Raw genomic sequence first — 24,132 nt, forward strand, 5'->3', positions numbered from 1 at the left:
GATTACAGAAAGACAAGGAGCTACTGAAAACTACGATCACATTCGGATTTAGAAGTGTGAGCCACATTAATTCCAAGTTGCTATATGCCATAGCCCATGCATCTCTCAGGTAGTCTTTCTCTATATTAGGCTCACATTCTTTCACTGGGCGTTGGCAAATCTGACCACACATAAATGAATAACTGTAATTTAATGGTGAAGTTCTACTGCCAGCCATCAGTCCTTTTTTTTTTTTTTCCCTAGGGAAAAGAAAGCAACTGGAAATATCAGAATTTGGAGGAGACTCAAAGGAGTAACTTTAGCAGTTAAGGAAATCTTTTGTTGTGCTGTGGCTGTTATGCTAAAGAAAAATATATATGAGGCCAGGTAGTATTTGCAAATTCAGAAGAGAAATACATAAAGAAATTTTACAAGGTTAAATTATAAAGCCAAATTCATAAAAATCTATTGTAAATTAGGATCCTGAACGTATTTTATTGGCTGATCACAAAACTAGATGCATTCTCTAATATATGTTGCCAGATTTTTATTGCCAAATAATTATTATTTGTAATTGCCAAACAATTACTCTGGATGTAAAAATGCATTTCACTTTGTTTTAATGTATTTTATTTATTGTCATATATGTTCTCCAGACTTACCCTCAATCTTTAAAAAGAAGAAACAGGGACAGAGAGGTTCAGTGAGTCGTAAGAGATTTAGTAGTAGTAGTGAATTACTTAGAAACTAGGTAAGCCTGCAATACCCAACCCCCTTCCTCAGAAAGGTGTTGGGTGAACCAGCTCTAGCTGGTTGTACTCATTGGACTGGCAATTTAACCCTGGATTGCTTACAGAGCTCTGATCCAGAAATCCCTTGAAACAAATGCATCTAATAACTGCTCCTCAGCTTCACATATCATCACCGTCAGCAAGCAGAGTGAACCGTTAGAAGCCAAGTCTCCAAACATTTTTCCAAAGACTGTTTTATTGTGAAGAATTCTCTTTGGTTCTTTTTCAAATTTGCTGGTCATTTTGTAAACTCTTTCATTGGCTGCTAACTTTGTGGCATCCATCTTTTATTTCTTTAAACATTTTCTAAATAGTGACTTCATATTATATATGCGTGAAGTCTAAATGTGTTGGAGGCATGTGTGTACGTACAAATTCTCACTTGCATCACTTGCTTCCTCAAGTGTTTGATGATGCTTTACTGTGACTGAAATTAATTGTTTGGAATACTGAGGATCTATACTGGAATTGCCTTTCTCCAAAGATAATGGGCATCTCATTCTGCCAGAAGACAAGGAATACTCAGAAACCCTTGGCACCATAGCCTTCTTCGGTGGTGCGAATTAATGCAGAAGTCTCATTTTTCATCTCCCACCTCTTGCAGGGGCAAGGGGATGTGGGGGGAGGAAACTGTCTCAGTTCCAGAAATATAACTGACTTTTGCTCTCAAAGCAACTCTTTCATATTTACTTACCACTCACCTTTAGAAGTTTCAATTCACTGATTTTTTTTCATTAATCTCCTCTTTGAACCCTTAGAGGCTTTCAATGCATTCATGAAACATGGTGGTTCTTTAACTTTTAGAGTGTTAGAATTTATCCATAATCTACTTTTATTTTATTGAGAGAACCTTTAAGAATATCTAGTCCTTCATACTGACCAAAGTAGAATTATTCTAGAATTTGGGGTACTCTGAATTTTATATGCTTACAACAACTCATAAATGAGTTATACTTCCTTGGTAGATGTCGGGCTTTGGGGAAAAGGCTTAACACTAAGCTTATAAACACAAAGCTGAGGAGATGAGTCACAGGATTTGGCCTCACTTCCTACCATTGTTAGATGGTCATAATGGTATTTATGTCTTTTACTTGGTTAATGCTATAATTTAGCAATATATGAACCATCTTTAAGGCATATATATTTTTCTTCTTTCCTTATTTTTTTTAACTGCCTTGTAGTCTATGTTCTTGTATGAAGTGCAGCTGCAGTATCTGGTAGTAATATATAAGAGATAATGCTTTTATGACATTCTCTATTCAAGGACATGCCAGACACAAACCTAAATAATTCTGATATAGGGCTGGCTATGATAAGTGCTATGATAGCAAGTATATAAAGACCAAATGGCAATTTGGGAGAGAGAGAAGTTCACCATGACTGATGATAGCTAAAGAAATGTGTTTTCTTATATTTTATTCATTTCAAAATTTGGGAATACATTTTATTGATTTTTTTTAAAAATGAAATACATCTTTCATCTCTTCCTCTTAAGCAAAATTATTGTGTAGATTTTTTTCTGAATGAGTTTTTACAAGTTCAAAATCTGTTGTTTTTTTCTTTTAATCTACTTAAAATATCAATAATTCATCAGTGACTAAATATATGACTTGAACCAACTCCCTTCATATTATAAATGTTTTGTTTCTAACAGTGCAATGAAGCCTATAATACAGTATACTAATGATTTGAACAGTAACGCTTTTCTAACAACACTTTTCTGAGTTTAAATGATGTTTGTATTTGAGTACTACAGACCTTAGCATCATTACAGGTGAGATCAAATGAGGATTGGAATACAAATTGGACTCGGATCTTATTACTAGAAGCTCTACATTGAGGCTTTCCTTTGTAATCTGCAGAAAGGCCAGAACAGGGGCTGGACCCTAAAATGGAGGAAATTGTTGTCCTTTGCAGCCATAGAATCATAAATTTTCTCCATCTCAAGTCTTCTCTTTCCTCATTGAATCCTCAGATTTTATGTGCAATGTCAGTGTATTATATGCCATGATGAGAAAAAAAATCAAAAGAACATATCTATAAGAAAATTGCTGTCCTTTCTGATGGCTAAGCAATATTCCATTGTAGATATACACCACATCTTCCTTATCCATTCATCTGTTACCATTTACATTGATGTGGATGGAACTGGAGGGCATTATGCTGAGCAAAATAAGTCAATCAGAGAAAGACAATTATCAAATTGTCATATGTGAAATATAAGAAACAGCGCAGAGGATCATAAGGGAATGGAGAGAAAACTGAATGGGAAGCCATCAGAGAGAGAGACATACTATTAGAGGTTCTTAACTCTAGGAACAAACTGAGGGTGGCTGGAGGAGAGGTGGGTGAGGAATGGGGTAACTGGTTGTTGGGCATTAAGGAGGGCATGTGATGCAATAAGCACTAGGTATTATATGCAACTGATAATAACTGAACACTTAAAAAACAAAACCACAACAAACAAAAAAACAAAAAGAAAATCAGTGTCATAATTTTTAATTATATAGTAAAATATAAGGATTATAAACCTGATTATCTTCTACAACCCTTTTTATATTTCAATTCTTAAAAAAAGGAATCCTAAAATTTCTTCCCTTTGGTTCCATGGCTCATACTTAATCAACTACAACACTGAAGGACCATTGTATCTCCCAAAATAAATTTGGATGATGTAGCAAGAAAAGATACTGGTATGCAATAGCTCTGGCTCTGTTTTCCAGTTAGTTGCATGTAACCAAGTCAACAAGGCTCAGTGGATCATAAAAAAACATTAATATCTAATATTTATTAAGTGTCAAGCACTTTGGGACATTAAATACTTATTCCATTTAATACTCAGCAAAATCTCTGGAATAATTGTTATTATTTTTTTATCCATTTAACATAAGAGAAAACTTAGTATCTGAGAGAATAAGAAATTCCCCCATGTCCATTTGGTCTAATAAACAATACTCTCCAAGTAATGCAAGAATCAAGAAATATTTAATAGGTCAGTATCAGAAACACATGGCTTCATATTCCATGAGAGAGAAGCTCACTGGGATAGAAATTTAGTTCAGAGAGAAGCACTGAGAGGCACTTTTACCACAAAGTACATTTTCCCCTCACTGCCCCAGAAAGGTCATATGTAATCAAAGAATTCAAAATTTTAAGGATCACTGCAGGCACCATTTAGGGTATATGAGGGCTGTACTGTGAACACCTATGTTTTGGAAGCAGATTGACCCAATTTCCTGTCACAGCTCTAGCCCTTAATAATTATGTGAACTTGTTAAGATATTTAACCTCTCTGAGTTACAAAATGGAAAAAATATGGACATCTATAGTTTTCAAAGACTAAGTGTCCTTAGCTGCAAAAAAGCAGTAAATGATATTTATTTTTAGGTTGTTGAAAGGATTAAAATAATGCATGAAAAGTGTGTAGTACTGTTAGACATATGAGCATTCACAAAATGAATGCTACAGTTAGTCTTCAGCCTTCAGATATTTAAATTCCATATATACTAAATTTGCAAGGAGGACACACTCAGATCCTTATCCCAACTTCCCTGTATTAACTATAAAACAAGTCAAAATCCATGCATAATGTTTGACTCCTCCCGAAGTAAACTAACAGCCTACTGTTGACCAGAGGACTTACAATAGCATAAACGGTCAATGAACATATATTTTGTATGTTATATGTAATATATACTGGATTCTTACAATAAAGTAAGCTAGAGAAAAGAAAACAGTATTAAGAAAATCATAAAGGAGAGGAAATACATTCATAGTACTATAGTGTAAAAAAAATGTTTGGAAGTTGGACCAACACAGTTCAAACCTGTATTGTTCGAGAGTCAACTGTATTTCGGGCACCTGGGTGGCTTAGTGGTTTCACGTCTGCCTTCTGCTCTGGTCATGATCCCGGGGTCCTGGGATCGAGTCCCATATCGGACTCCCTGCAGGGAGCCTGCTTCTTCCTCTGCCTGTGTCTCCCTCTCTCTCTGTGTCTCTCATGAATAAATAGGTAAAATCTTTAAAATAAAAAAAAAGAGTCAACTGTGTTTCAATTTCACTTGATTACATGTTGGTATCTTTGCAAGACAATCAATGCAGTTTGGTTTCTATACTGCCTGTCTATCCATCTGTTTGTCCATCTATCCATCCATCCTTCTCTCCATTTAAAAGACATGCATGGGGGGATGCCTGGGTGGCTCAGCGGATGTGATTAAGAACCTTGAGATGGGGAAATTGCCCTGGATTATACAAGTGGTTCCAAAATGTAATCAGGGGATGCCTGCGTGGCTCAGCAGTTGAGTGTCTGCCTTAGGCTCAGGGTGTGATCCCGGAATTCCAGGATCAAGTCCCACATCGGACTCCCTTCGAGGAGCCTGCTTCTCCCTCTGCCTGTGTCTCTGCCTTCTCTCTGTGTCTCTCATGAATAAGTAAATAATATCTTAAAAACAAACAAAAAAAAGACATGCCTGGGGCATCTGTTACATACTAGATGGTGTCCTGCGCATTGGGAATTCAGGAGTGGACTAAATGACCTGGTTTCTGCCCATAGAGAACTTAAAAATCCACTAGAAGAACCAGACCCTTAATGAACAACAACCTCTGAGAAATTTACAATAATAGTGGCAAGAGCTATGCAGAAATATTGCACGGATATGGTAGGTAATATTATACACATAGTCCTTGCATTCATAGAGACAACAGTCTAGTAGAGAATATATCAATTTAAAGAGCAGTGACAATAAACACCTCGTGAGAAGTACTATGGTAGGAGATGTATAAAGTGCTTGGGGCAGAGGATAGCAGAAACTGGCCCAATTTGGAGAGAATCCAGGAATTAGGCAGAGAAGTTTCTCACCATGGTGTTTAACCATGACCAGGCAAAGAAGAAGGGAAGGAATGTGCTAAGTAGAGAAAACTATATGGGTGAAGGCTGTGAGGCCAGAGAGAGCCTGGTGCCTTTAAGAAACTGAACAAAGTTTAATAGAAACAATGGTTAAAAGGTGATTGAGGAAACGAGGAGATACTGGTTGAAGAATACAAAGTTTTAGTTATGCAAGATGAATGAGTTCTGAAGATCTAACATACAGCACGTTGACTATTTAACAATACTGTACTGCATCTTTGAAAATTGCTAAGAGGTTGGATATTCGATATTTTAACTCCAAAAAAAGAAAAGAAAATGGTAACTACATGAGGTGATGGATATATAAATTATCTTGATTGTGGTTATCATTTCACAATGTATACATATATCAAAACCTCAATTTGTATTATATATACATATGTATATGCATATATTATACATATATTACACATATTATACATATTTTATTACATGTATGTGTATATTATATATACATAATACACCTATTATATATATGTATATATATAAAACATCAATTATGCCTCAAAAAAGCTGGGAGGGGAGGAAGAATATTGAATAAAATGAAGCGGTGCAAGGGATATGAGGATCCTGGTGAGAAAGTAGTTGAATTGATGACCTGCAGAATTTAAGTTGGATAAAAATCACCCAAGGGAGTGAAATTTGAGATAAAATTTGAATTTGAATTTTATTTCAAATTTCACTTGATGTTCCAGTGGAGGCAAAGAGCAGGTATGGTGAGAGCAGTTGAATGAGACAGCTGGAAGGGAAATATTTTTTTTAATTTTTTAAAATAAATTTATTTTTTATTGGTGCTCAATTTGCCAACATATGGAATAACACCCAGTGCCCATCTCATCAAGTGCCCCCGAGAGTGCCAGTCACCCAGTCACCCCCACCCCCCGCCCACCTCCCCCTCCACCACCCCTAGTTCGTTTCCCAGAGTTAGGAGTCTCTCATGTTCTGTCTCCCTTTCTGGTATTTCCCACTCATTTTTTCTCCCTTCCCCTTTATTCCCTTTCACTATTTTTTTACATTCCCCAAATGAATGAGACCATATGATGTTTGTCCTTCTCCAATTGACTTAGGGAAAGATGTTTTAATCAGAGAATGATATGAGTAAATTTATATCAGAGTTTAAGAAGTTGTGGGTGATAACAAGATCAAGAGGAGGCCATCAGAGTGGGAGGCCGCAATGGAGGCGAAGAACAACAGACTGTTGAGGATGAAGAAACAGGCCAAAGGGTTGATAGAAGTGAAGTCCTCTAGGACTATGATGCCCACCTCTTGATGTAATTATCTAAATATTTTGCTTTCATGTGCTTTATTATATTGTAAAGATGAGTAGAAAATGAAAATGCTGATACTAATATTAATACAAGTGTGACTTAATTGACATAATTACCTACCTCCAGTTATTGTTTTGTTTTTTCAAACAGTTTAAACCTATCCCTTAACTTGGGTTCTCACTAACACTTCATACTTAAATACACAGATCATCTCTTGCCCCTAAGAAAGAGAAGTCTGCAGGTAGTTTCTAGGAGGACCCTCAACTTCTCTGTCACTTCAGGGATCATTGTCTTGCCCTTAGTATTGGTGAGTGAGCTGGACTGGCCTTTCTTTCCACTCAAGTGATAACATCTATGTCTACATTAAGCTTAAGGAGACGAGGCCAAGTCAGGTGCATAACTCAGATAAAGGAGTTCTCTCCACTGCTTAGTTTAATTTTTTAAAATTCGGGGGGTGGGGGTGAATGGGTGACGGGCACTGAGGGGGGCACTTGACGGGATGAGCACTGGGTGTTATTCTGTATGTTGGTAAATTGAACACCAATAAAAAATAAATTTATTATTAAAAAAAATTTTTTTTCTAAAATTCTCTGCATTGGGAGGTGGGGTGGGGGAGAAGCAATGTAGCCATGGTCACAAGAAAGTTCATGTTCCCTTGATTTTCACTCTTAAAGTCTTCCTATTCCATCATTCCCAGGATGAAGTAAAAGAACGCAATAAGGGAAGGGGGAAAACTGAGTGGCAAAAAATTAGAGAGGAAGACAAATCATGAGAGACTCCTAACTCTGGGAAGTAAATAAAGGGCTGCAGAAGAGGAGGTGGCTGGGGGAATGGGGTGACTGGATGATGGGTATTAAGGAGGGCACGTGATGAGATGAGCACCGGGTGTTATATTGGCAAATTGAATTTAAGCAAAATTTTAAAAAAGAATACAGTAAACAAGAGCAAAAATGAAAAGTTGGAAATAGATTGTTCAAAACTGTCTAAAAGACAAGGTGTAGTACCATTGGAAATGAAAACATTGAATTATCAATTGAAGAATCAGAGTTAATTGTTTAAATCCAGCCATCCCTGCAGATGTCCTCAAATCCATAGAGCTTTGAAGGTTCCTTACTGGTTCACTAAATTAGAATCTCCGATAATGGGGTCAATGAATCTGCATTTTTAACACATTCCCCAGGCACTTCTTAAGTCTACTAAAATGTGACAATGCTAACCGAGTCAAAACTGGCCATTCTACTAATAAGGCATTTGAGACCCAGAAAATCTTGGTTAGTTACTCAAGGTCATATAACCAAGTAAGTAGCAGACTAGGGCTCAAACTTGGGCCTCCCAGCATTCACTTTAAGGCTATTCCCAATGACAGCACACTGTCTTTCCCATCCCATTGTAGATGTTGATCTTCCCTAGTGGAGTCTATAATTTCTCTAATATTTTTGACAGTTTTTTCAAACTGCTTCTTCATGCTGGACTAGAAATTTACGAAAGAATCCTGGAGATTCAGAATGGAAAGTTATCATAGAAATATTTTCCTTCAACAGGGCTTTAGAAGGAATCTCCTCTACAGCATCTTCATCAAAGGATCACCTTTTCTCTACTTAAGCATATCCAGCCACAGCGAGTTCAATACTTCCCAAGGCAATCCATTACCAATTTTATAGAACTCTGGACTTTCCAAAGCATTTTTTATTTGCAGTTCAAATCTGTCTTCCTGAAACTTCCACCTATTCTTTTTATTTATGTCCTAAACTAATCACAGAGAACAAGTCACTCCTTCACCCATGACAGTCCTTTGCTGTTTGAAGGTAGTTCTCAAATTCCACCACTCTGTCCCCATTGTCCCCAAATCGGCCTTCTCTTCAGTCTTGAGACAGTCTAAAAGTTCTATCTCTTCCAAATATTTTTCACGACGGTTTACAGAATCTTCAAAGTAAACATCACAAAGTGATGGCCAACGGAATTCTGTTTTACATGCACTGTGTTTTAAGAAGTTGTGACCCAGCATTTTTAAAATCAGTAGATCACCCACACACATTATTTTTGTCCTCTTTTCTGTAAAAGGACAATTGGGTCCACATCCCTGTGCTGTTTCCATAGGACACATGCCCACCAGTCCCCCAGCCCCCCACTCACAGAGTGTTTGCATGTGCCCTCACACCTGGAATACTTCTCTCATCTACATTACTTGTCTGGCTCCTGAAAGCAGGTGTATTTGCTACCCATGCTTTAGGCATATGTCTGTATATGTATCTTTTATGGTGTCATACTCAGAACTGAACACAAAGATCCAGATGTAATTTGTCCAACAGGAAAAAGAGTGAGCAGATTACCTTCCTTATTGTGGACACTATATTCTAGTACATCTACATGCCAATAAGTTATCTCTTACCTGGCCTTTGGCGTGGTCATGCAAATTCAATTTCCTGAATTCCATCTCTTTCTACCTTGCAATCAGCCACCAAAGAAATTCCTCAAAAATATAACCCAGATAATGTTACTTTTCTGTTTGCAAATCTTGGATTGATCCTAATTTCTCTTTGGCCTGCCATCCAAAGATCTTTACACTTTAATTTTGTATATGAATTATTTACAGGCCCAACTCCCTATTTGTGATTTCTGTGAAGGTGGCACCAAATGGATCTTACTCCTATTTTTGGATAAAGTGTCTTTGTTCCTAAACTACTCCCTTGTACCTATATATAGGACTATATCGTTTGTATATAAAATCTATTGTTATTGTCTGCAGGACAAATCTCCGTGGAACGGAACTGCACACCCTATACATGACTATATTCTGTTACATGCTGAGTTTTAAATAAGGTATGTTATTAACTCATATCTGAATATTTATTATTTCAGAAATGCTTGCATTTCAAATTCAAATGGGAACAAGTTTTATGAAGGCAATACCTATTCTCCTGAGATCAAAGTACATTTGTTTCTAAATGAAAAATAATTATCTTTAAATTAAGTTATTGAAAAATCTCACAGAAAGGAAATTATGTGTAAGTTAAATGATCCTACCAAAAGGTATGAAAAACAATTATGAATGAATTTGAAAAATTAGCCAATTATGAATATGTAATGCAATCTAGCTAGTAGTCCCTGAACCCAATGATAAGTTCCCATATGCAGAAATCATCCTTAAAAATTAAAAAAAAAAAATCACTGTGCTCTGAAAGTAATAAATATCAGGCATTCTTTGACTAAATTTAAGATACTTTACCAGACCAAAGTGAGAATTCCATTCTTAGATTGGGATTTTCCTTCTACTTTCAACATTGGTAGAAATGAAGGCAGATGGCATTTGAAAACATAAAATCCAACACACCATAACTGAAATAATTTGAATATAATCCTCTAGGAGTAGCATGATATAGTGATAAGTATAGTGGACTAGGAGTCAGGATCTGGATTCTACTACTAGTGTAGTAAACTTCTGACACTCCACATTCTTCAAATGACTTCCACAAATTAAGAAATAATAGTATATGGAATAATCAGTACCCAAAAGTAGGCCTCCATACTGCAAATAATGAGCTATTTCCACTATATCATATGCCTATAAAGTCTAAGTTTTTTCTTCATATATTGATAAGGAAGGGGTGTATTCAGATTACAAAATGGAAGCAACCTAAGAGGACTTAGAACCAAAAGATCTGGGCTAGTATCCAACTTTTCCATTTACTAACTTTTTTATGTCCTTGGTGACCCACTCAGAGGCTGGATTTTTCTCATTTGCTAAATGGGGATAATGCCACTTACACCACAGGGTGTTTTTGAGAATTAATAGTGCCTCATCCTGGCTGATCATGTGGTTGATATAAACTCAAACGACAATAGGGGCTCTAGAAATACTTTCAAAGATTTTAATTTGTCTTTATATTAGCCTTGCATTAAATTTGTTTCATTCTAACCATCTGGCCCCAATAAAAGTTGAAAAATTTAGAATCACATCAATTACAAATTTGAAAATTTAAACGTGAGTGGGTTGGACTAGTGATGTCTGAGGTCCATTTTACAGAAAGTAATTTTGCCCTCAGCATAAATTAAATGATTCCAGTCTTAAGTTAGAATGCCAGGGGCATAAATTCAGAGCACCACTTTGTTTCTTTGTCCCCAAAGGACACTTTGGTGTCTGAACTACACAACTGGATACAAACAACTATGTACTGTGAATTAAAATATTTCTGTAAGTGATTTATGGGGAAGTATCTAACAGTTCTGCAACCCAAAAACACTTGTGTTCTCATTGGTATTTATAGTATATTTCATTACTACATAAACTAATTGAAATATTAAGACAACAATCCAGCCCTATCTGCCTGTTAAGTTAGAAACTTGAAAGATCTGAGATTGGGGATCCGTGGGTGACTCAGCGGTTTGGAGTCCCGGGATCGGGTCCCATGACAGGCTCCCGGCATGGAGGCTGCTTCTCCCTCTGCCTGTGTCTCTGCTGCTCTCTCTCTCTCTAATAAATAAATAAATCTTTTTTTAAAAAAGATCTGAGATTATATTCATTTAATTTTTTTAATAAATAAAATGTATTTTTTGTATTATTTTTATTGGAGTTTGATTTTGCCAACATATAGCATAACACCCAGTGCTTATCCCATCAAGTGTCCCCCTCAGTGCCCATCACCCAGTCACTCCATCCCCCCCCACCCACCTCCCTTTCCACTGGTACTGGTACAGCCACTCTGGAAAACTGTGTGGAGGTTCCTCAAAGAGTTAAAAATAGAACTACCCTATGACCCAGCAATTGCACTGCTGGGGATTTACCCCAAAGATACAGATGCAGTGAAACGACAGGACACCTGCACCCCAATGTTTAAAGCAGCAATGTCCACAATAGCCCAACTGTGGAAGGAGCCTCGGTGTCCATCGAAAGATGAATGGATAAAGAAGATGTGGTATATTATCTCACTTTTAAACTAATTAGTATATATATACTCATATATGTATGGATACAAGATATCATATATATGATATATATATATATTATATATTATATTATATATATATGATTCAAGACCTCCAGATTGGAGACAAAGACCATTCATTACTCACAGCAGAAGCAGTTGTCAAAGCACCAGTTTCTTGAGTCCAAATCTCCATGGGGTGACACAGCAAGAGCTGGATGACACTTGTGTATGTAATGGTTTGCATCAAAGGAAAGGAAGGCCAAACTTAAGTTCTGGTCTTCTACACAGCTGCTGGTGATCCTCTCTTTCTGGAGAGAGAGAAACCTTATCATAATTCTAGGTAAGCAAATGTCTCCCAGGGAAAGGAAGAAGACATCTTTATTACTCTCAACTTTCTCCAGGGAGGGAGATGTCTTTTAACTTTACTGTCCTACAATTTGTCCTCATACAAACGTTCTTAATTTGACTACAAATGATCGGAGGACGTGAACCATGCAGAATCATGAAATATTCATGGAAAATTGTTTCCCCACACTCCTTTCTACCCATTCACTATGTTAATCCAAAGAGAACTCAAATGTTCAATCTCAAAATAGCATACCTGTACTTTAGCTCCTTCTCTGGGGTTTTGTATATATGATGTCAAAACAAAGAAAGGCTAATTAAGGCAATAGAGAAAAAGATATAACTATGGAGGCAGCTCAGTAAAAATACTGGCCTGGAAGTCAGGAAATCAGAGATCTAACTCTGACTCTGATACTATCTTACTGTATGTTCTCGGCTAAGTTACCTCTCTCTGGGCCTGAGATTCCTCATCTGTAAAATTGGAATACGGAAGACGTTTAGACTAGTTCATTTCTAAGTCTCCTTTCTGCCATCACAGTCTCTTCTTCTACTAGTAAATCAAATCAGTTGACTGACATCATGTACCCTGATGTCTCTAACTTTTCTGCATTAAGAACACGAGCAGATTTAATGTTGTGGCTATTAACTAGCTGTTGTTTGCACCTACATACTGCCAAAAGCAATGACTTTTATGGGAAAACTGTAAATAAGTATTTCTTGAATAAATGAATAAAAAATAAATGAAATATATTTCACAAAATCTTATGAATGTGTATACATGAAATTATTTGAATACTTGGAATAGCATTTTGGACAACTGAAAATTCTAAATAAACAGTTCTAAATATCACATATAGATGAATGATTTTTTCCAATTTTGAAATGGCATAAATATATTTGGCATTAAATTATTTTGGATATAATGGTTGATCAAAAATATTTAATGATAATGAAGCCAATGACCGATGTGCTATATAAATATTGTGATATGGAATAATTTCATGTGGCACAATTTTGTGATAAGTTCCAGTCTTTCTTTTTTTTTTTTTTATAAATTTTTATTTATTTATGATAGTCACACAGAGAGAGAGAGAGAGAGAGAGAGAGGGGCAGAGACACAGGCAGAGGGAGAAGCAGGCTCCATGCACCGGGAGCCCGACGTGGGATTCGATCTTGGGTCTCCAGGATCGTGCCCTGGGCCAAAGGCAGGCGCCAAACCACTGCGCCATCCCAGGGATCCCAAGTTCCAGTCTTTCAATGCTCAACTGTCCACCCTATACTTTCACAGGTGATGTCATCGTGAGAGTTTGACTAACATACGGTAAGCATTTAATAAAGTAAAGCTTAAAAGCTACTTTATCCCAACCATATTGTGTACTTCTTAAAAATAGGTATCTTTGAATATGCTAAGTAGATTATAGGACAGCTAGCATAATACTGTGCCTTTGAAATATACTCATCAGGGATCCCTGGGTGGCGCAGCGGTTTGGCGCCTGCCTTTGGCCCAGGGCGCGATCCTGGAGACCCGGGATCGAATCCCACGTCGGGCTCCCGGTGCATGGAGCCTGCTTCTCCCTCTGCCTGTGTCTCTGTCTCTCTCTCTCTCTCCCTCTCTCGAATAAATAAATAAAATATTAAAAAAAAAATGAAATATACTCATTACAACATGGCACACATTTACTGAATTTCCACACTTTGCTGAGGGTGCAAAGATTGTCCTGAGATAAACCTTACATGATCTCACAATTTTGATAAGTTAATTAGCTATTTTAGAAGGAGGACTTCCTAAAACGCATATATCATATGTACATACCATGTAGCTACACATTTAGTATTAAGTAAATACTCTGATTTTTTTCAGATATAATAGCATATATCCAAAATTAAAATATAGATTGCAGTAGATTCTGCTGTTTCACAATATCTCAAGTCCTTTGAAAGCCAAGAATGAATGCCAGATGATTTCATACTTTAGGATGAAATCAAGATGATAAAAGATGATAAACTTTCTTTTAATTTTGCCCAACTTCCCATATGTATGGATTCATTTTAAAAAGCCATTGTACTTATGTGGCTCAAAATATATTCAGGTAAATACTTTTAATTCCAAGGCTAGATCTAGGATTCAAGAATAAAACTATGCCAGTGAAATGACCAATTCTATAGTATTCCTTTGGGATCGCATCACTAATTTATTATTGTACATAAACTTTGGGTAACTAGGTTTGTGGAATGTATTGCTGCTGAGAGTAATTTGACAGCTTCTGTACTTACTGGAACTAGTGACCTGGCAAATTTATTTTGCCTTTGCAAAAACAAAAACAAAAACAAAAAACCCAGAATACGAGAACTAGCTTTCTTTCCTTATCCCAGATGCCCTTCCTCTATCCAATCTTTGATTCTGTACTTCAGTTTCATGTATATGCTTTAAACACACACACACACACACACACACACACACACACACCATTAAAAATGTCAAGGTCGGTGCTAGATATAGTGCTTAATACTCACGCCTTGATTTTTTTTTTTTTAATGACTTAACTAAATCCTGTGCATGTGTGGACTGTGAGTATATTGGATTCACACGAGCCTGAAACAATTTTACAGATAAGGAAAGAGTTCAAGTGAAAGGAAATGATTTGCATATGTTTCTATAAGATTTCTGGGGCACCTGGGTGGCTCACTGGTTGAGCATCTGCCTTAGGCTCAGGTCATGATCCTGGGGTCCTGGAATCGAGTTCTGCATCGGGCTCCCTGCGGGGAGCCTGTTTTTCCTTCTGCCTGTGTCTCTGCCTTTCTCTCTGTATCTCTCATGAATAAATTTATAAAATCTTTAAAAAAAAAGATTTCTGGGACAGCAGCATGATAAAACCCATTTCATTTTGTGTTTTTAAAATCTAATTCTCCTTCTGCTATAGCATACTATCAAAATTCTTTTTCTCCATAGTTCAATACATATTTAAGAGTCTTGAACTTTAGTTTCAAAGATACATTATTCATGTAATTATTATCTTGCATTGAAACTTCTTAATGATATAGGTTAAGTTAAAGAAAACTGCTATATGATGCTACCTCAGGCAGCTTGTATTAGTTTATTACTGTTGTAACAAATTATGATGAACATAGTGACTTCTTTTTAACAAAAGGAATTTATTGTCTTAGAGCTCTGAAGGTCAGAAATCCAAAATTAGTCCTATGTAACTAAAATCAAGGTGTCAACAGAACCACATTATTTCTTGGAGGCTGTAGAGAAGAATTCATCCTTTTTACCCTTCCTAAATTCTAAAGGATGCCTGCATGCCTGAACTCATTGCCCTGCATCACTACAGTCCCTGCTTCTGCCATCACATATCTCTGTCTCTGACTCCTCTGGTCGTCCTACTTTAGTCTAAAGACTGTTGGGATTACCAACCCAGAAGTTTCCAGATAACCCTGTTGTCTCAAATTCCTTAACTTAATCACATTTGCAAAATCCCTTTTGCTATGTTATGTAACATGTTCACAAACTTGGGAGACTAGGGGTGGACGTCTCTGGGGGCCATTATTCAGCCTGCCACAAAGTTCTGGCGTAGGGACCTGGTGCAAGTCACAGAGATGGGCCTGGAGAGACAGATTGTGAAGAGCCTCATAGGAGATGCTACAGAGCGTGAGATGTACCCCACCAGCAAGGAGGACTTAGTAAATAGAGTTTTAAGCAAAGGAGAGGCATTATCCAATAGATATTTTTTGAAAAGTCACTGGAGTGTGGAAAAGAGTTAGGGAGATGAGAGTGTAGGCAAACATTTCTGAGGAGGATTTTACTGACCTTGAAGGCCACCTACATTTAGAGCGAATTGTCAGGGGAAGGAGCTGCTACTAATTGAGGATGTGTTAGAGATAATCACATGGTGTGTATGTTTATAAAATTCTTTGTGGTATGGAAAAAGAAATCCGAACATAATATTTACACAATGGTGGGGGGGGGGGGAAGCAAAGTTTTAAAAACACTAGAGCGAAGAAAATATCTTAATAAATCTCTTTGACTTATTTTCAAGATAAGGAAACCGCAGCACAGAATGGACAAGCCTACATAACCACCACATACAAAGGGCCATTTTCCTCCAGTGGTTACAGAATTTTCAGGTCAAATTATAGCTAGTTTGTCACTATTGAATTTATGACTTCAAGGACACTAATTTTTTTTTACTGTTTAGTTTAGCTTGCCTTTTTTCTCCCCTGCAGAAATTTTAGTGTGTGTGTTTTACGGACCCTACTTTTAAAATACTGCTCATATTGTAACATGATTTATACCTAATGACTCAGTAGTCGAAATATAATAGGATGAGAGTCATAATAATTTTCTTTTATAAATGTTGCATAAGTCACAAGATTTTCAATGACAGAGCTGAGCAAGATCTCAAGCCTGGATCTCCCAATGCCTGGGCTCCTGGTATATCCCACTTTGGCTTCCCAAAGCCCATGTTCCTAATCAGTAAAAACGCACAATCAATGCAGCTTCTTTTTCTCCTCTTTTCCTCCTCAGTGTCACCTGTGGAGTTCCAGAGTAGGGAGAGAAAGCACCAAGATCCTCTCTTGGAGCAGGCTTCTTCCAGTTGTACTACAGCTTTTAGTGGTGCTCTTTTCTTTCAACTCTCCTGAGCTTCCTTAATTCTCTGGTGATTCTGTTCAAGCAGGCATTAAAACCTCCAGCCCTGGAGAAAGCAATTTTCACCTTACACCAATCATAGATTTGGTGTAGCTGGAAAGGAAATCCAGGAGATAGGCAAGTGTGCATGAGGGGGTGGGGAGGTTGAGAGGTGCACAGCTGGCTCATCCTTTGCATGGAAAGGACTGTGAATGCTTACACATTCCTATATGCAATGATGGGACAAGTTATGAGGAATCTCGTGTCATTTCCAGGGTAGGTGAAATAGGCACAAGCTGCCATGCTGTGTGAACCAATTGCTAAATAAAGTGATATGGAACTACCTTAGAAGATCCCAAGTAGCCAGCAGTAAGTAAGTTTTTTTCATGGACTGCTGCCGAACTCATAATGGGTATAACACCAGTTGCTGCGTGAAGATACTGACCAAAAACCCAGGATAACATCATAGATAGATAGAGGTCACTTTTTAATAATAGGATGTTCCACCAAATAAAACCCAAGTGGAAATCACTAAAAATACACAATTTTCAAGTTACAGAAGGACAAGTTTTCTGTGTGTTATTTTGGCTTTCGAACATGCAAAGCACAGATGGCAAGGTGGCCAAAAAAGAGAGAGAGAGAGAGAGAAGACGAAAGAAAGAAAGTAGAGAGCAATATTTCCTGAAGTGTGTTCTACAGAATGCTACTCCAGTGACGTATTCTAGAGGGAAAAGTTTCTATGACTGGGTTTCTGGAATATTTTAGCTGTAACTGCAGGAGGCATCACCATCATTATCATGATCGTCATAATGAATAGCAATACTACCCATTTTATTAAGGGTTTACTACTTCCAGGCATTATGCTAAGCACTTCATATGCATCATCTAATCTAATTTGTGCAGCAATGCTGTAAGTCAAGTACGATCATGTCCCTTTTTTACAGATAACAAATCACCACAATGAAATAAAGTAATTTACCTAAAGTCACATACCTCATGCTCAGTAGAATTCATTAAAAGCTCTAGAAAGTTCTTCAGAAAAGAAGCCTGCTCTATTTTGCCCAGCATTTCACAAACTTATTCGCGTCAAATCCACTTGTGAACATGGGGAAGCGTTGTTAAACTAGACCACTCCCTTGCACCATACACAAAGATAAACTCAAAATGGATGAAAGATCTAAATGTGAGACAAGATTCCACCAAAATCCTAGAGGAGAACACAGGCAACACCCTTTTTGAACTCGGCCACAGTAACTTCTTGCAAGATACATCCACGAAGGCGAAAGAAACAAAAGCAAAAATGAACTATTGGGACTTCATCAAGATAAGAAGCTTTTGCACAGCAAAGGATACAGTCAACAGAACTCAAAGACAACCTACAGAATGGGAGAAGATATTTGCAAATGACCTATCAGATCAAGGGCTAGTTTCCAAGATCTATAAAGAACTTAGTAAACTCAACACCAAAGAAACAAACAATCCAATCCTGAAATGGGCAAAAGACATGAAGAGAAATCTCACAGAGGAAGGCATAGACATGGCCAACATGCACATGAGAAAATGCTCTGCATCACTTGCCATCAGGGAAATACAAATCAAAACCACAATGAGATACCACCTCACCCCAGTGAGAATGGGGAAAATTAACAAGGCAGGAAACCACAAATGTTGGAGAGGATGCGGAGAAAAGGGAACCTTCTTGCACTGTTGGTGAGAATGTGAACTGGTGCAGCCACTCTGGAAAACTGTGTGGAGGTTCTTCAAAGAGTTCAAAATAGACCTGCCCTACGACCCAGCAATTGCACTGCTGGGGATTTACCCCAAAGATTCAGATGCAATGAAACGCCAGGACACCTGCACCCCGATGTTTCTAGCAGCAATGTCCACAATAGGCCAACTGTGGAAGGAGCCTCGGTGTCCATCAAAAGATGAATGGATAAAGAAGCTGTGGTCTATGTATACAGTGGAATATTCCTCAGCCATTAGAAAGGACAAATATCCACTATTTGCTTCAACGTGGATGGAACTGGAGGGTATTATGCTGAGTGAAGTAAGTCAATCGGAGAAGGACAAACATTGTATGTTCTCATTCATTTGGGGAATATAAATAATAGTGAAAGGGAATATAAGGGAAGGGAGAAGAAATGTGTGGGAAATATCAGAAAGGGAGACAGAACATAAAGACTCCTAACTCTGGGAAACGAACTAGGGGTGGTGGAAGGGGAGGAGGGCAGGGGGGGTGGGGGTGAGTGGGTGACGGGCACTGAAGGGGACACTTGACGGGATGAGCACTGGGTGTTATTCTGTATGTTGGTAAATTGAACACCAATAAAAAGTAAATTTATTTTTTTTTAAAAACAAAAAAACACAATGGTACAGAGCATTCACATGTTCATATTTTTTTCTAGGTCAGAATTTTTTTAAGAACTTGAAATATTTAAAACTGCAAGCTATAAGCTGAATAATGTCTGAAGCTATAGTGTAAAACACAGTGGGTATAGTTGATAACTCTGCACTGCATAATGGAAATTTGCTAGGAGAATCGAATGTGCATGTTCTCTCACACACGAAAAGGATGAATACATGAGGTAATGGGTCTATTAATTAGATGGCGGGATCCTTTTATGATATATGTGTATATCAAAGCACGACAACGTACACTTTAAATACCTTATAATTCTATGTGTCAATTATACCTCAATAAAGCTAAAAGAAAATAAATCAAAATTAAAATGCAGAACCTAATAAAAACAAAACTCCACATTCCTATCATCCCAAAGGAACAAAGACTCATGGCAGAGGGACTATTAATGTTCACTAAACAACTCTGTGCTTTTTAAAACATATTTGCCAGCTTCCTTACAGTTCTGCTGGGACCTTGTGACTACTCCCGGTAAATAAAACATGAGTAGAAGTGCCAGGTAGCCATTTGTGGTGAAGGCAGTAAAGAGCTGGTGCATTGCTTCCATCTAATCCTTGCCCTCTGTGCTGATCTTTCATATCCCACGTGTAATGTAGAGTATTTAACAGGTGGAAGCAGCCCGTGTCCCTGAGCCATGAAGGGCAGCAAGCCTCAGAAAGCTGCGAAGGGAGGGGAACAATATCTCAAGGGTCAAACCAGTGACATTTATGGATGCTTTATCCATGCAACATACACTAGCCTACTTGGACCAATACACTGGAGTAACTGTCACGGGTCTTCTAAGGAATTACCATTCCAGGTAAAGTTGAAACGTTTTACGTAACCACTACTGATTTAACCTTTACTTCTTCCTCAGGTACAATCCATATCTTGATTTCTGTATACAGTCCGTGTTTGGTACACTGTTGTGACATATATACATCAACAACCAATATGTACATTTTTATTAATTTTTAATCTGTGTAAATGGTATCAGACTCTATATGTTGCTACATATATGTCTAATTAATTCTTTTTTTTAAATAATAAATTTATTTTTTATTGGTGTTCAATTTGCCAACATACAGAATAACACCCAGTGCTCATCCCGTCAAGTGCCCCCCTCAGTGCCCGTCACACATTCACCCCCACTCCCCGCCCTCCTCCCCTTCCACCACCCCTAGTTCGTTTCCCATAGCTAGGCGTCTTCATGTTCTGTCTCCCTTTCTGATATTTCCCACACATTTCTTCTCCCTTCCCTTATATTCCCTTTCACTATTATTTATATTCCCCAAATGAATGAGAACATATAATGTTTGTCCTTCTCCGACTGACTTACTTCACTCAGCATAATACCCTCCAGTTCCATCCACGTCGAAGCAAATGGTGGGTATTTGTCGTTTCTAATGGCTGAGGAATATTCCATTGTATACAGAGACCACAGCTTCTTTATCCATTCATCTTTCGATGGACACCGAGGCTCCTTCCACAGTTGGGCTATTGTGGACATTGCTGCTAGAAACATCGGGGTGCAGGTGTCCCGGCGTTTCATTGCATCTGAATCTTTGGGGTAAATCCCCAGCAGTGCAGTTGCTGGGTCGTAGGGCAGGTCTATTTTTAACTCTTTGAGGAACCTCCGCACAGTTTTCCAGAGTGGCTGCACCAGTTCACATTCCCACCAACAGCGCAAGAGGGTTCCCCTTTCTCCGCATCCTCTCCAACATTTGTGGTTTCCTGCCTTGTTAATTTTCCCCATTCTCACTGGGGTGAGGTGGTATCTCATTGTGGTTTTGATTTGTATTTCCCTGATGGCAAGTGATGCAGAGCATTTTCTCATGTGCATGTTGGCCATGTCTATGTCTTCCTCTGTGACATTTCTGTTCATGTCTTTTGCCCATTTCATGATTGGATTGTTTGTTTCTTTGGTGTTGAGTTTACTAAGTTCTTTATAGATCTTGGAAACTAGCCTTTGATCTGATACGTCATTTGCAAATATCTTCTCCCATGCTGTAGGTTGTCTTTGAGTTTTGTTGACTGTATCCTTTGCTGTGCAGAAGCTTCTTATCTTGATGAAGCCCCAATAGTTCATTTTTGCTTTTGTTTCTTTTGCCTTCGTGGATGTATCTTGCCAGTAAGAAGTTACTGTGGCGAGTTCAAAAAGGGTGTTGCCTGTGTTCTACTCTAGGATTTTGATGGAATCTTGTCTCACATTTAGATCTTTCACCCATTTTGAGTTTATCTTTGTGTATGGTGAAAGAGAGTGGTCTAGTTTCATTCTTCTGCATGTGGATGTCCAATTTTCCCAGCACCATTTATACATCAACAACCAATATGTACATTTTTATTAATTTTTAATCTGTGTAAATGGTATCATACTCTATATGTTGCTACATATATGTCTAATTCTTTTTTTTAAAAGATTTTATTTATTATTTGAGAGAGTGAGAGAGCAAGGGGAGCAGCAGAGGGAGAGGGAGCAGCAGACATCCCGCTGAGCAGGGAGTCTGATGTAGGACTCTATCCCAGGAGCCTGGGATCATGACCTGAGCTGAAGGCAGACGCTTAACTGACTGACGCACCCATGTGCCCCTAATTCATTCTTTTAACTGTTGTGTACTGTGAAACTACCACGATTTATTATGCTATTCCCTCAGTAATGACATTGGGCCTATTGGTGCATTTCACTACTAAAATTTTCCTTTCAATTGAGAGTTTTTCCATAATATATACATAGACGTGAAATTTCTGGGTTATAGACTGCCACCTTCAACTCTAACAGGTATTCCAAGTTGTTCTTCCAAGTGGGCTTGCCAGTTTAATTCTACACCAGTGGTGTATGAGAGTTGTGGGTTCTCTACATTATCACTGAGGATCATATATCTTAAATTTTTCTTTTTGCCAATCTCATGGTGTAATTGGCATCTCATTGCTGTTTTAATTTGCATTTTCCCAGTTACTGGTGAAGATGAGCATAAGACTATGTTAGTTGGCTGGTCTGTGTTCTGTGAATTTTCATTCACATTATTTGGCCATTTGTTCTACTTGGGTTATTCATCTTTTTATGATAATTTGTAGAAGACATCTTCTCTATTTTATAGCTCCTATTTCACTTTCTTCACAGAGCACTCATAATTTTGGTGTAGTCCCATATATTACTCATTTTTCCTTGTCATTTTCAAACTGTGATGAAGCAAGATGCTGTATTGGAGAAGCCTGCACGGCAAGGAATGGAGGACAAACCAATGGTTGGAGAGGAACTGAGGCCGCAGTCCAACAACCAGTGAGGAAGTGAATGCTGCTAATAATCATGGGAGTAGCTAGGAAGTAGAACTTCCCCCGGGGGTATCTTCACTGTAGTCCCAGCAAACAGCATACAAGAGACCCTAACACAGAGAATTCAGCGAAGACATGCCCATAAGTCCTGACCTTCCAAAATATTGAGATAATGGAGATTGTTGCTTTAATCCATTGAGTTTGGGATAACGTGTTATACAGTAATTGGTAACTAATAAACAAATGAAAATTAAGATATTCTCAGATATTTTCTTTGGTTTCTTTTTCACATTAATTCTTTAATCCATGTGAAACTTTGGTATGATGAAGGAATCTAATTTTTTTCACATGAAAAGCCAAATGTCTTTTCTCCACATATTAAATAAAACACACTTTACTCCCAGGTATTTATACTGTCACCTCTGATATAAGCCAAGGTCCCACATTTACGCTTTGTTCTGTTTTTGTGCTTTCTCCTTCTTGGCATTGATCCATCTTTCTATCTCTGCCCAATATCATCTTTTAAAAATTACTGTGGTTCTATCATAAATCTCAGTGTGTAGAGAAATTTCCACATTTTTGTTCTACTTTTCTAGAATTATCTTTACTATACCCTATGAATCTTTCAAGTTTTTCAAGTTTGGTGAAAAATCTTCTAGGGTTGTTTGAAATGAATTTCATTGAATTTGAAATTCAATTTGTACAGAAGTGATACTTTTATTACATTAAGTCTTCAATCCTGTAAACAAAACATCTCGCCTTCCATTTTATTCATATCTGTTCATATTTCCTTAAAAATATTTTCTACTGGGGAGCCTGGGTGGCTCAGCGGTTGAGCATCTGTCTTTGACTCAGGGTGTGATCCGCGGGTCTGGGATCGAGTCCTGCATCGGGCTCCCTGCGGGGAGCCTGCTTCTCCCTCTTTTTGTGTCTCTGCTTCTCTCTGTGTGTCTCTCATGAATAAATAAAAAATACTTTTAAATAAAAAATACTTTGTACTTTCCTCTGAAATGGACATATGCTCATGCGTATATATATGTATATACTTAAATTTAGAGAAAGAGATCATCTATTAAGTCTAAACAACCCGTAGGAGGCCAAAAAAAAAAAAAAATCAAGTTGCTTTGTGATTACATCACATAAGTTAAGCCTGTTCAATGCAATAGTATTATATATTTTTTATTCTACACAATACTGTTTCCGATTCTATCAGTAGACTCAAATCTTTCTTCAGTTTTAGAATTTGTCAGCTATTCTTTCTTTGAATATTTGTTAACCAGTATTCCCTCTTTGGCTTTATTCTGGTAGACCTATTAAATCTTTATAAAAGCCTCAGTCCATTTTTCATTTCTCTCAGCTACTCTGTTTCAGTTAGAATTGGCTTAATAGTGTGGCAGAGAGTGTAGACAGAAGCAAGATCCTCCTCCCCCACCCTTACCTCTGTCCTGGTTCTGGAATTGGAATTAAATCATCTCTTTAGACTTAGACCCTATGACTCAGGCATAACTAAGAGGACACTGGTATTAATAAGACACCTCTGCTAAAAAGCTGTGTGCTGTCTTCAGAGTCAGTTACAATATCTGGATTTGTCTCCACAAGTCTTGGTTCTGCCAGGGT

This window comes from Canis lupus, chromosome X, assembly GCF_011100685.1.
Source record: "Canis lupus familiaris isolate Mischka breed German Shepherd chromosome X, alternate assembly UU_Cfam_GSD_1.0, whole genome shotgun sequence".
In the NCBI taxonomy this organism is placed as follows: domain Eukaryota; kingdom Metazoa; phylum Chordata; class Mammalia; order Carnivora; family Canidae; genus Canis; species Canis lupus.